Source organism: Scyliorhinus torazame, chromosome 12 (assembly GCF_047496885.1).
Source record: "Scyliorhinus torazame isolate Kashiwa2021f chromosome 12, sScyTor2.1, whole genome shotgun sequence".
NCBI lineage: Eukaryota > Metazoa > Chordata > Chondrichthyes > Carcharhiniformes > Scyliorhinidae > Scyliorhinus > Scyliorhinus torazame.
The window spans coordinates 127,705,931-127,720,739 of record NC_092718.1 but is presented as its reverse complement, the minus strand read 5'-3'; the positions used below and the strand labels follow the sequence as shown (position 1 = coordinate 127,720,739).

General features: G+C 48.2%; 1 long non-coding RNA gene across 1 annotated transcript in view; it reads left to right on the top strand.

The window, feature by feature from the left end:
- LOC140387225 (uncharacterized) overlaps positions 1-8,926 on the top strand; it is a 32,028-nt gene extending 23,102 nt beyond the window's left edge. Inside the window, exon 3 of the long non-coding RNA XR_011933788.1 lies at positions 8,900-8,926. This is a non-coding gene — a long non-coding RNA (uncharacterized lncRNA). The remainder of the gene's footprint in view (positions 1-8,899) is intronic.
- The last annotated feature ends 5,883 nt before the right edge of the window (positions 8,927-14,809 follow it).

Genomic DNA, 14,809 nt, shown 5'->3' with positions numbered 1-14,809 from the left:
ACAATACAGCGCAGTACAGGCCCTTCGGCCCACGATGTTGCACCGAAACAAAAGCCATCCAACCTACACTATGCCATTATCATCCATATGTTTATCCAATAAACTTTTAAATGCCCTCAATGTTGGCGAGTTCACCACTGTAGCAGGTAGGGCATTCCACGGCCTCACTACTCTTTGCGTAAAGAACCTACCTCTGACCTCTGTCCTATATCTATTACCCCTCAGTTTAAAGTTATGTCCCCTCGTGCCAGCCATATCCATCCGTGGGAGAAGGCTCTCACTGTCCACCATATCCAACCCCCTGATCATTTTGTATGCCTCTATTAAGTCTCCTCTTAACCTTCTTCTCTCCAACGAAAACAACCTCAAGTCCATCAGCCTTTCCTCATAAGATTTTCCCTCCATACCAGGCAACATCCTGATAAATCTCCTCTGCACCCGCTCCAAAGCCTCCACGTCCTTCCTATAATGCGGTGACCAGAACTGTACGCAATACTCCAAATGCGGCCGTACCAGAGTTCTGTACAGCTACAACATGACCTCCCGACTCCGGAACTCAATCCTTCTACCAATAAAGGCCAACACTCCATAGGCCTTCTTCACAACCCTATCAACCTGGGTGGCAACTTTCAGGGATCTATGTACATGGACACCTAGATCCCTCTGCTCATCCACACTTTCAAGAACTTTACCATTAGCCAAATATTCCGCATTCCTGTTATTCCTTCCAAAGTGAATCACCTCACACTTCTCTACATTAAACTCCATTTGCCACCTCTCGGCCCAGCTCTGCAGCTTATCTATATCCCTCTGTAATCTGCTACATCCTTCCACACTATCGACAACACCACCGACTTTAGTATCGTCTGCAAATTTACTCACCCACCCTTCTGCGCCTTCCTCTAGGTCATTGATAAAAATGACAAACAGCAACGGCCCCAGAACAGATCCTTGTGGTACTCCACTTGTGACTGTACTCCATTCTGAACATTTCCCATCAACCACCACCCTCTGTCTTCTTTCAGCTAGCCAATTTCTGATCCACATCTCTAAATCACCCTCAATCCCCAGCCTCCGTATTTTTTGCAATAGCCTACCGTGGGGAACCTTATCAAACGCTTTGCTGAAATCCATATACACCACATCAATTGCTCTACCCTCGTCTACCTGTTCAGTCACCTTATCAAAGAACTCAATAAGGTTTGTGAGGCATGACCTACCCTTCACAAAGCCATGCTGACTATCCCTGATCATATTATTCCTATCTAGATGATTATAAATCTTGTCTCTTATAATCCCCTCCAAGACTTTACCCACTACAGACGTGAGGCTCACCGGCCTATAGTTGCCGGGGTTGTCTCTGCTCCCCTTTTTGAACATAGGGACCACATTTGCTGTCCTCCAGTCCTCTGGCACTATTCCTGTAGCCAATGATGACATCAAAATCAAAGCCAAAGGTCCAGCAATCTCTTCCCTGGCCTCCCATAGAATCCGAGGATAAATCCCATCAGGTCCCGGGGACTTATCTATTTTCAGCCTGTCCAGAATTGCCAACACCTCTTCCCTACGTACCTCAATGCCATCTATTCTATTAGCCTGGGGCTCAGCATTCTCCTCCACAACATTATCTTTTTCCTGAGTGAATACTGACGAAAAATATTCATTTAGTATCTCGCCTATCTCTTCAGACTCCACACACAATTTCCCATCCCTGTCCTTGACTGGTCCTACTCTTTCCCTAGTCATTCGCTTATTCCTGACATACCTATAGAGAGCTTTTGGGTTTTCCTTGATCCTTCCTGCCAAATACTTCTCATGTCCCCTCCTTGCTCGTCTTAGCTCTCTCTTTAGATCCTTCCTCGCTACCTTGTAATTATCCATCGCCCCAACCGAAACTTCACATTTCATCTTCACATAGGCCTCCTTCTTCCTCTTAACACGAGATTCCACTTCCTTGGTAAACCACGGTTCCCTCGCTCGACGCCTTCCTCCCTGTCTGACCGGTACATACTTATCAAGAACACGCAGTAGCTGATCCTTGAACAAGCCCCACTTATCCAGTGTGCCCAACACTTGCAGCCTACTTCTCCACCTTATCCCCCCCCCCAAGTCACGTCTAATGGCATCATAATTGCCCTTCCCCCAGCTATAACTCTTGCCCTGCGGTGTATACTTATCCCTTTCCATCATTAACGTAAACGTCACCGAATTGTGGTCACTGTCCCCAAAGTGCTCTCCTACCTCCAAATCCAACACCTGGCCTGGTTCATTACCCAAAACCAAATCCAACGTGGCCTCGCCTCTTGTTGGCCTGTCAACATATTGTTTCAGGAAACCCTCCTGCACACACTGTACAAAAAACGACCCATCTATTGTACTCGAACTATATATTTTCCAGTCAATATTTGGAAAGTTAAAATCTCCCCTAATAACTACCCTGTTACTTTCGCTCATATCCAGAATCATCTTCGCCATCCTTTCCTCTACATCCCTAGAACTATTAGGAGGCCTATAAAAAACTCCCAACAGGGTGACCTCTCCTTTCCTGTTTCTAACTTCAGCCCATACTACCTCGGCAGAAGAGTCCCCACCTAGCATCCTCTCCGCCACCGTAATACTGCTCTTGACTAGCAGCGCCACACCTCCCCCTCTTTTGCCTCCTTCTCTGAGCTTACTAAAACACCTAAACCCCGGAACCTGCAACATCCATTCCTGTCCCTGCTCTATCCATGTCTCCGAAATGGCCACAACATCGAAGTCCCAGGTACCAACCCACGCTGCCAGTTCCCCTACCTTGTTTCGCAGACTCCTGGCATTGAAGTAGACACACTTCAAACCACCTACCTGAACACTGGCCCCCTCCTGCGATGTCAAATCTGTGCTCCTGACCTCTATACTCTCATTCTCCCTTACCCTAAAACTACAATCCAGGTTCCCATGCCCCTGCTGCATTAGTTTAAACCCCCCCCCCCCCCCCAAAGAGCACTAACAAATCTCCCCCCCAGGATATTTGTGCCCCTCAGGTTCAGATGTAGACCATCCTGTCTGTAGAGGTCCCACCTTCCCCAGAAAGAGCCCCAGTTATCCAAAAATCTGAATCCCTCCCGCCTGCACCATCCCTGTAGCCACGTGTTTAAATGCTCTCTCTCCTTATTCCTCATCTCACTATCACGTGGCACGGGCAACAACCCAGAGATAACAACTCTGTTTGTTCTAGTTCTGAGCTTCCATCCTAGCTCCCTGAAAGCCTGCCTGACATCCTTGTCCCCTTTCCTACCTATGTCGTTGGTGCCAATGTGGATCACGACTTGGGGCTGCTCCCCCTCCCCCCTAAGGACCCGGAAAACACGATCCGAGACATCACGTACCCTTGCACCTGGGAGGCAACATACCAAACGCGAGTCTCTCACGCTCCCACAAAATCTCCTATCTGTGCCCCTGACTATAGAGTCCCCAATTACTAATGCTCTGCTCCTCTCCCCCCTTCCCTTCTGAGCAACAGGGACAGACGCCGTGCCAGAGGCCCGTACCCCATGGCTCACCCCTGGTAAGTCCCCCCCCCCCCCCCACAAGTATCCAAAGCGGTATACTTGTTTCTCAGGGGTACGACCGCAGGGGATCCCTGCACTGACTGTTTTTTCCCAGTCCCTCTTACAGTTACCCACCTATCTCCAATCTTTGGTGTAACTAATTCCCTGAAGCTGCTATCTATGACCCCTTCTGCCTCCCGAATGATCCGAAGTTCTTCCAACTCCAGCTCCAGTTCCCTAACTCGGTCTTGGAGGAGCTGGAGATGGCAGCACTTCCTGCAGGTAAAATCAGCAGGGACACTAACTGCATCCCTCACCTCAAACATCCTGCATGAGGAACATTGCACTCCCTTCCCTGCCATTCCTCCAACTTTCTACCAAGATCTGGCTAAAAAATAATAATAATATAATAAAATATGGTACTTACCTCAGACCAATGGGTTTTATTATTAGGTTAGAGGAGGAGGGCGGGTGGGAGACACTACACGTGTAGTGTCTCGGGTTTCCTCTCCACCAGAATTTATTGGGGAGGGTCTTCCCAGACGTCCGCGGGTCGACTTCCTGTTCCCGCCTAAAAAACTAATTTAAAATAATAAAAAAAAAGAAAAAATTCTCAGCTCCTGCTGAAATTGACTAACCAGCCAGCTGTTCTCACGCCGCCGAAATCGACTGGCCTGCCCCTGCAAAGACAAGTGCTTTTAAAGGTTGACTTACCTCCCAGCAACCTCCTTCCGCAATGCTCCCACTGAAACTGACTCACCACTCACCAGCTGTTCTCCCGCCGAAATCGACTGGCCTGCCCCTGCAAAGACAAGTGCTTTTAAAGGTTGACTTACCTCCCAGCAACCTCCTTCCGCAATGCTCCCGCTGAAACTGACCCACCACTCACCAGCTGTTCTCCCGCCGAAATCGACTGGCCTGCCCCTGCAAAGACAAGTGCTTTTAAAGGTTGACTTACCTCCCAGCAACCTCCTCCCGCAATGCTCCCGCTGAAACTGACTCACCACTCACCAGCTGTTCTCACGCCGCCGAAATCGACTGGCCTGCCCCTGCAAAGACAAGTGCTTTTAAAGGTTGACTTACCTCCCAGCAACCTCCTTCCGCAATGCTCCCGCTGAAACTGACTCACCACTCACCAGCTGTTCTCCCGCCGAAATGGACTGGCCTGCCCCTGCAAAGACAAGTGCTTTTAAAGGTTGACTGACCTCCCAGCAACCTCCTTCCGCAATGCTCCCGCTGAAACTGACTCACCACTCACCAGCTGTTCTCCCGCCGAAATCGACTGGCCTGCCCCTGCAAAGACAAGTGCTTTTAAAGGTTGACTTACCTCCCAGCAACCTCCTTCCGCAATGCTCCCGCTGAAACTGACTCACCACTCACCAGCTGTTCTCACGCCGCCGAAATCGACTGGCCTGCCCCTGCAAAGACAAGTGCTTTTAAAGGTTGACTTACCTCCCAGCAACCTCCTTCCGCAATACTCCCGCTGAAACTGACTCACCACTCACCAGCTGTTCTCCCGCCGAAATCGACTCACTGCATGAATCTTGGTCCGATCCCAAACCTCTGAAGAACCACAATCAAATACCTCCATTCTACTCGATTGAGTGCCTTTTCCGCATCCAGGTAACCCCCATCTCGTTCGGCGTTATTATTCCTTTTTAAAACCTGCTAATATTTGAGAATAGCTGCCTTCCTTTCACGAATCCCGTCCTATCCTCCCCTATCACTTTCGGGAGGCGCCACTCCAACCTAGCCGCCAGTATCTTCGCCAATATCTCTGCATCCACATTCAGTATCTAAAAATGTATGACGCACACTCCATGGGGTCCTTATCTTTCTGTAACAACAAAGACGTTGATATCTGCCCCCTTCCCTATTGCCTTCTAAAATATCCCCGCCATCAGCGGCGGCAATTCATTCTACAATTTCGTGTAATATTCAATTGGGAACACATCTGGCCATGCCACCTTCCTCGATTGCATCCTGCCAATGGCCTCCTTTGCCGATTGTTCCCCCGACCGACCTTTCCAGTGTGGGTCTACCTTCCTCCTCCATCTTTGTCTACTCCAATCCGTCCACGAACTCACACGACCACTGATTCTCACCCAGTGGTTCGACCGATACAAATTTTAATTGAACTCCTCAAACAAGGTATTAACTTAGTCCTGGGCCATTATCAATTTCTTCGTCCTATCACGCACCTGGACAATTTCCCTCTCCGCCGGCGACATCAACAGTTTGCTTACCATCATGTACACCCGCCTTTCCCCCATACTCATAAATCGCTCCCCTTGCCGCCTCAGTTTGTGCAACGCCTTTCTAATGGACAACCGATCAAAGCTAGCCTGTAGATCGCTCCTTCTGCCCAAAGGTGCTGGATCTGCATCCCTCACGTAACTCCTATTCACCTCCAACATCGCATCTATCAGCCTTTGATGCTCTTCCCTCTCCACTTAATTCCCCATGGCCTTAAATATATCACCTCCTCCCTCACCACCGCCTTCAGGGCCTCGCATACCACCACGTGCGATACGCATGCAATTAAAACGCACATACTTCTCAATCACACTCCCGATCTCCTCACATAATTTTTGGGCCCCTGGGAACCACACGTCCATTCTCCATCCCGGACTCTGCTCTGTGCCATTCTCCAAGACTATACACACACAATGCAGTGCGTGACCCGACATTGATTTGGCCAAATACTCTGACCTACTACGCCCAGCCAACAGCGCCTTCCGGACTAAAAAAAGACTATCCCCGAATAAACCTTGTGAATCGAAGCGAAAAACGAATGCTCCCGCTCCATCGGAGCAATAGCCTCCACAGGTCTACCCATCCCATCTCCGTCGTAAGCCCAATCCGCACCCCCCTCCCCACTCCAGGCAGGCAGGCGCAGCTGTGACCTATCCAACCTTGTCTCTTGCACAATGTTCCAGTCCCCTCCCACTATTAGTTCGTGCGAATCCGAGTCCAGAATGGCCGCAACACCTCCCTCACAAACCATGTGTCATCCGCGTAAGGGCTAGACACATTCGCCAACACCACCGGCCTCCTCTCCAGCACCCCTGTTACTATCAGGTATCACCCTCCCCCCCCCAGGTCCGCTACCACGTTCGCCATCTGGACCCTCTTATTGACCACATCCGCTGCCCCCACGCACTGCTGCCGAACCCCGAGTGAAATCCTTGGCTTACCGAGCCCTTCCGGAGCCTCGTCTGATCCTCCAGGCTCAGAGGAGTCTGCTGAAGCAGAGCCACATCAGTGTATAAACTTTTGAGGTGTGCAAACACGATCAACCACTTCACAGCTCCCCCATCCGCCTCACGCTAACGTGACTGGGAGTTTCACAATCCAATCCACCATCACAATAACTTCGGGCCGTGTCCACTCGGCTTGTTCTGCACCGTCTCAATATTGCAATCAAATCCTCCCTTCCACATCCCAGAATCCCCCCATCCACTTCCTCTCGAAAACACCTCACATAATATTAGTCCCCTCATCCTTTTTCACACCTACAAACCAGTTCAACGAGGTTCCAATGGCCGCAGCCACGCCCCCCAACACACCTCCGTCCCAGAGCCGAGGTCAGCTTTTTGTGTGGATTCCATTGTCCAGGGCCTACTCCCGTCCAATCCCCTCCTCCCGTCAGGTTCCAGGAAATCAAATAAATCCCCTTCAAAGAAACAAACAAGTGCAAGCACACAAAACCAGAAAACCATCTTTGCAAAAAATCCCCACTCTTACCTCATCCAAATCGGCAACGTTATCTCATTTAACCCACACAGTAACATCAAATCAAAAATAGTACACTATACAATCTTCCATCCCGCTACCGGCGGCCAAGACAAGCCCTCAATCCAATTTCTCACTTCTGCCCCAATCCTTCTGCCTTCAATAATGCTTCCACGGCTTCCACGGTCTCGAAATAAATGTCTTTGGAAGTGTAGGTCACCCTCAACTTAGCTGGTTACACTATGCCGGACGCACATCACGATTATATAGTGCTATCTTTACTCGGCCGAAGGCCGCTTATCTCCTCATCAATTCCATGGTTAAGTCCTGGTAAATGCGTATACAAGCGCCAACCCACTGCACGTCCCGCTTCTGCTTTACCCAACGTAGAACCTTCTCCTTCACGTGGTACCTGTGGAAGAAGCCAATCACTGCACTTGGTGACTCATTCGCTTTTGGTTGGGCCTCGACGACCGATGAGCACTAACCAGCTCGTACTGGGACGGATCTATACCCTCCCACAACAGCTCTGCCAACATTTTGGCAAAGTACTCAATCGGCATTGGGCTCTCCACCTCCTCGGTCAGGCCCACGATCCTCAATATTTGCCCTCTCGCTCTGTTTTGCAGCGCCTTCAAGTTGGTTTTGTTGGCAAGAGACGTTTGTTGGCTTCGATCACGCTCTGCAGCTCCTCACCCAACGAGGTGAGCTGATCACTGTGTTGCGACAAGACCGCCTCCAGTCCCTTCATTTTCTCACCCTACTCCCACACCTCAGCCCAAGACATCAATAACGCTACCGTAACCGGGGCAATCGCTTCCTCCACCAGCGCCTTCAGTTCCACCAACATCTCCTTTATCATCAGCTCCATGTGGTGTGTAATTGTTTCTCGAGTTACAAATCCTTCACCTCGGCCATCTTTTCTGTCGTAAGCCATGCAGCACCACCCAGTGTCTAAGCCTCAGCTGGCTTCCCAGTTGCAGAACTGTCACCTTCGCTCGATGGCGAACATTCACTCGCGCCCTTCTCCAAGGCGGTTTTCCTTTGGGTTTTCAACATCCCTCTCCTTCCTTATGTCTTCCTGCACTCATTGGTCAAAAAACCTGCCCCTGAGACAGGTTACTAAATTCTAAAAGAAAGAAGACTCCTGCAGGAGCCACCCAACGTGCGACCTGCCTCTACATGCCGCCACCAGATATCCTCAAATTTATCACCCTATACATGTAATCGCATAGTCTCATTTCGGCAGGACGGACAGTGAATTCTGTCCTCATTGTTGTTATTAATAGCGCTCAAATCACGTTGAACGACTATCTCCTAGCTGGCATCTTTTTTACTCTTTTTGTAACAAATTATGCGGCTCGGCCGTTAAAATGCACACAGAACATAGGCTTTACAAAGAAATAGCTGAACGTTTTTACATATATGCATGCCTGTGCATTTCTTGCGATCACACTTGCTTATTCTGCTCACGAGAAAACATCTGGTGGTAGATCTGTCTCCTAATTTGAAAATTAGACAAATCCACAGACATAGCTTGCTGAACTCACCCCTACCCGCTCTGCATTCGACAGTTAATCGTGTGATTCTGCCGCATTGTTTCAAATAACAAAATGAATGTGTTTAAATTTCAGATGTCCGACTGCAGAAGAACAAAACAGGTATTTTTTAAGTTCCACCATTCTTATATAATACTCTGCAAGTGAAAATGGGCATGGTGAAATCAAGTGCGGCCTAAGTGTTCTGAAAGGTATCGCCAATCTGTAAGAGCAAACAGCAACAACTAATGGAAATTTGGCAGATTTGTCATTTAGGTTCTGTGGAAGACTGTCCATCATTATTCTGAGGTTTCAAGCATGTTTTTTTTTACATTTGCGGTCTTTTCGACAGTGATCAAGAAGTTGATAGAACTGCAGGAAGTTGCAGGTCAGACAAATTAATCTCTAAATTATTCTGCAACTTCGTATAAAAGTAGTCTTCAGATTTTGTGAACATTACAGATTAATGAAGTCTCAAAATGATACAGCAGTTCTAGTGATAACAAATATCTTAAGCTGTGGAATAACGGATAAAATAGAAAAACAGCCCACTGGAAGATAAACTAACATAATAATAATCGCTTGTTGTCACAAGTTGGCTGCAATGAAGTTACTGTGAAAAGCCCCGAGTCGCCACATTCCGGCGCCTGTTCGGGGAGGCCGGTACGGGAAAAGAACCCTCGTTGCTGACCTTGTTATGCATTGTAAGCCATCTGTTAACCCACTATGTTAAACCATGAACATGGCAGGTAAAAAAGATCTACTAAAATGCATTTTCAAGGGAATGTGAAAATAATAAACCTGACAAATAATACATTTAATCGTAAAATGCTGATAAAAATATCAAATTCTATTAAATTTCTATGTTTCCTGGTGATACCGAAGAGACAATATATACATTCAATGATGAAGTGTGCAAATTGTGAAATGTATTTGAAAGAAAAGTAAAAATATGTTATGAAGAAGCTACATGTAACACTCCAAATATCTCCAGCTCTCTGTCACAGACCTAAAATGTTCAAGAAGTATTAACATTCGATCTATCTGTGACTCGGTCACTGATTAACATTTAAAATGTTTTTTGGTGCCTGCAAAATGGGCATGTTGGCACGAGGGAGCACCATCATGCATATTCAGGTAACATCATTTCAGAATGATTCGAAAATTAACAAAGCTAAGGAAAATAGCTCTTTAATGCATGATAAGTACATTGTTGTGCGTGTAATTATGAGTGTTATTGATTAATTGCCATGCACGAGTAGCTGTATTGAAAAGGATATTGTTTCCAGAACAGGCAAAGTGATAGATTATGAATGAATGATAATAGCAATTCAGTCGCTGAGTGCATATTGTAGAAAATGAACCCCCAAATTCTGAGAGCAATTGGAAATACCTGCCGAAATTAATTCATAGCATAGATCGACATAAGATGATATAGAGGAAACGCATGATGGCGTTAAGCACGACGGGATATTCTGGATAGGTGTGCTTATTGTTTCAAATGTGAACATATATGCTCATTTTGTTTATCGTGTTGCACGGCAGACACAATTCCTCACCCAACGTTTTCCAGGCTCGACGAAAATAAGGCTTTACTTTGAGTCAAAGTGAAAATTGTTATTTTGCGAACGGGGCAAACGATTTATGAACAGTTAATAGTATAGAACACGTTGTTATAGTGAACACATATTTATGTTAGTACTATTGCTATTTCCTGGCTATGCTGTTTGATGTCTTTTGACAAAGGAGCCCAGATTTAAAACCTTAACCCACTGAAACATTCCGCCACCGCTGACAGACGTGCTGCATATTTACCAGATTTTCTGATTTATTTCTGGTTTCCAGTAACCGCAGTCTTTTGTTTCTCTACAGAGTAGATTGCAATTGTTCTTTTTGCATTGGAGCAAACGCACGATAAAACATGTCATCCAGTGATGGATTCAAGATTGATTCCATGGCACAATGTGGAACACAAATTCTCCCCAAATACATACACGGAGTTATCTTTCAGGCCTAAACAAAACATAGGGAGATAAAGCATTTTTAAAAACAAGACAGGATATATGCAGTATACATGTTCAGAACTTAGCACGATATTCAGTTTAATGAAGTATGAACAGGCACTTTTAGTGAAAGTGGTGCGTTTGGAACGTGTTCGTCCCGCACTTAATTTATTAGCTGGATCGTGAAAAACAGAAACATGTAAGCAAGTCGAATGTCCATCCATTTCGAAAGCCGATATATTGCATACTATTGAAAACGCCTGACTTTTGCATTATGTTTCAAACATTATCTCAGTCCCAGGCAATGCTGGCACTTATGTTAGTACGGATGTGGGGCTGCATGTGGCGCAGTGGTTAGCACTGTGAATACAGCGGCTGAATACACGGGTTCGAATCCCGGTCCTGAGTCACTGTCTATGTGGAGTTTCCACATTATCCCCATGTCTGCGTGGATTTCACCTCTACAACCCAACATGTGCAAATTACGTGGATTGGCCATGCTAAGTATCCCGTAAGTGGAAAAAATAATGATTGGGTACTCTAAATTTATTTTTAAAAACTGTTAGAACGGATTTAATGTATAGCAACGCAGACGCGGACAGAACAACAAATCGTTCACCTCGCACTAAAAGGGAACATAATTAAAATCAAACAATGCATGAGAAAAAAAAATGGAGCGGATTATGTGTAAAGGCTGTGACAACGTGGATTGCACAGTCGGAGAGCTGGCGCTGTAACGACGAGTGAGTATAGTTGCTGAACGTTGTGTAAATCTCTGAACATTTTGGAATCTACTGACCGAACGACTTAATAAATTATTCAGAGTAAACACGGATAGTATTATCATTTAACGCGTATTATTTTAGAACGAACAATCAAAAGAAAAGACGAAGGTAGGCTCATTTGGAATTGCTATTTAATCTTCCTTTCGCATATTTGGGGGAACTGAGCTCACACCTCTTCCTGGAAAATAGTGAGATATAAATTTACAATGAAAATAATTGGATGCAATTTCTTATCAGGAGATAACACGTTTCTAGAAGAATAATTTATTTTAAATACATTTAGAACCCTCAATTATTTTGATTTCCAATTAAGGTGCAAACTAGAGTGGTTAATCCGCCTATCCTCCACATATTTGGGTTGTGGGGGTGAGATCCATGCAGACACGGGGAGAATGTGCAAACACCACACATACAGTGACCCGGGTCCAGGATCGATCCTAGGTCCTCGGCGCAGTGAGTAGTAACACTAACCACTGCGCCACCGTGCCGCTCTTCTTGTCGAATGATTGAAACTTTATAGCAGCTGATATGTCAGTCAGAATTTCTTTATTTTTAATATAGTTAGATTTTAGTCTGCCCTCCTTCTAATGGAATCAAGAAGGTTATATGTGAAGCCCATTCGTTTTGGGACAATGACGTTTCTCCTTGGAAACATACTTTGAACAAATTGAAAGAATGGGTCACTTGCAATTTTGGCCGACGTTATGAAGTCCAATTAGAATGGACGAGGAAGAGCGACATTAGAAATGGATGGAAAAGAAACAAAATTATATTTACATATTCAGTTTACTTGTTTTATGGGTGTGAAATCCAAACGTGCAACCATGACTGGTCAGATTTCTTCGAGGATCTGGTGCATTCTGAGAAGCTTCTGAACGCACTTCCGGGTCACAGGCTGACCTTACGCGCGGCGGTGGCCTCCGCCGGCTGCGCTGTGCTCCATGGCGGACTTGGACTGTGGAGCAAGACCCGCAAAAGAGACCACCGACCGGCCGCGCGCCCGACCCTTAACCCCCAAACAAGCATTCTCCGCCTGCCTATCAGGACCGGCCTCCGATCCGCCCGACCCCGACCAGGGCGGCCGTTGACTGAGTCCACAGCCGCCACATGATTATATCGACCGGCTGAAGGACATTAGTTCCAAGCTGTCGGGACTTTGGCCGGTCGGGGTGGAGGATAGCAGAGAGCACCTCTGGCAATGGCCCCAGTTGGCGCGGCGTACTCCCGAGTACGCTGCTTCACGGGCCCGCAGAATCGCTGAACCATCGCTGGTACCGATTTCTTGCGGGAACATGTATCCTCCAGCCGCGATTTTGGCGGGAGGGTGCGGAGAATCCAGCCTGTGGACATTTACGACAGAAAAACTGGCGCCACATCTGCATCGATACCGCTACAGCCAAGGGGCTCGCACCAGCGACACGTGGAACACAATCGATTCTAATGGGAAAGGGTGCCCAATTCAGAGGTTTCGCGACTGACACACAAAGGCTGACAAGCTGAGCCGCATATACACATTACACTCCCCACACACTCCATCCCAGTTAACAAGTTGGCAGAATGGAGAGCTGCACCAATGTTCATGCAAGCAGAGCTCAAGACCCTCTTGGACGCGGTGGAGGTGAGTAGGGTGACCTTGTACCCCAGCTTGGGAAGAAGACTGCCAGCCGCCACCATTCACTGTCTTTGGATACAAGTGGCAGAGGCCGTCAGTGGAAATGGCCGTGAGCACCGTGGGCAACACCGTGCGGGCGGGCCACCATTGCCAGAAAAACTGCAACACTTCCTCAGATGCTCAGAATGAATAGGCTGCACTGTGCCCCGGGCAGTAACCATGCTCTCAAACATCCGTAATCCCCTACCCCCAACAAGGCGGATGGTCAAACCAACACCCTGCACCACATGTTGCCATGACTGGGTGCCTGGCCATTTAAACCACCAGCTACCCACCCCCTAGGCTGCATTCGACGGACCCTCTCACACTGTTTTTTTCAATCCCACCTCTCCTCGTTTCCCCTCCCAGGAGAAGTCCGTGCGCAACTGTCGGGAGCAGGCAAATACAGCAGGCTGACCGGCGAACCAGCAGCCACTCATCATGGCCGAACAAAGGGTCCTGGACATGGTCGGCGGTCCTGAAGAACGCTAAGGTGGAGCTCGGCCGTGGGCGAGGAAGTGAAACGCTGCTGAGTTCAGGTTCCCGGTCACACGTGTGGACCCTCGCCCCCCCCCCCCCCCCCCCCCATGAAACATTCCCACCTACCTCACGCCACAATGCACACTGACACCCATACCACCCTCACCCAATAGCAGCCTTACACCCACACACCTTGACCCGAACACCACCCTCTCGCCAACACCACCACTCTCCACCCCTAACTATTCACACACCTCCACTCATCCCTGGCCCATGGTCTAATCAGGTGCTTTGTCCTGTGTCCTGCAACAACTGCTGCAGGTGGGGCGGATCCATCTGGCTTACTAAGCTCTCAGCAAGAGTCACAGCTGGACTCCCCCCCCCCCCCTCACTCACTCCCCCCCCCCCCCCCCCCCCCGCCCCAATGAGCCTCGCTGCGATTAGGAGAGAATTACGAACTTCAGCCATCCGCCCGAAACTGAGGAGATCTCGGAGCACGGGTTGGAGGATGTCAGTGGTTTTCCATCCCAACTGTCTCCAACACATTCGAGAGGCACGCGTCGTTTGGGAAATTTAGTGCAGTCGCTACTGGGACGCTATCTAGTGCTCACCACACAGTTGACACGGTACAGCAGGTTGATGTAGCATCAGCCAGCTGCTGTACAGACTGGTACCAAGGGTTTGGAGCAATCAATCCTATTGCTAATGGAGATGACGTCGCACATCAAGGGACCGCACATGGGGTTGTGGCGTACATCCACCATCTGCAGGTGCAGTTGGAGGTGTCCAGCCGTGTGCAGCAGCAGGAGGTGACTATATATGCCACCCAGGCCAACAGCGCACGGTGACGTCCGTGGTAGAGGCATTGGGATCTTGGTTGCTGCGATGGATAAACATGTTCACGGCCTGGGGCATTCTGTACAGGCGCTGGCCAAGTCCCAGGACAGGATTGCCGCCTCACTGACGCCCATGTTCTGGAGCCACCTCGAAACCGCAACGACGCTCCTGAGCGTGGCTCAATATCAGCAGACCATGGATGGGAACGTCGACAGCATTACCCGGGCGTTGGCCGATGTTGGGCAGACAA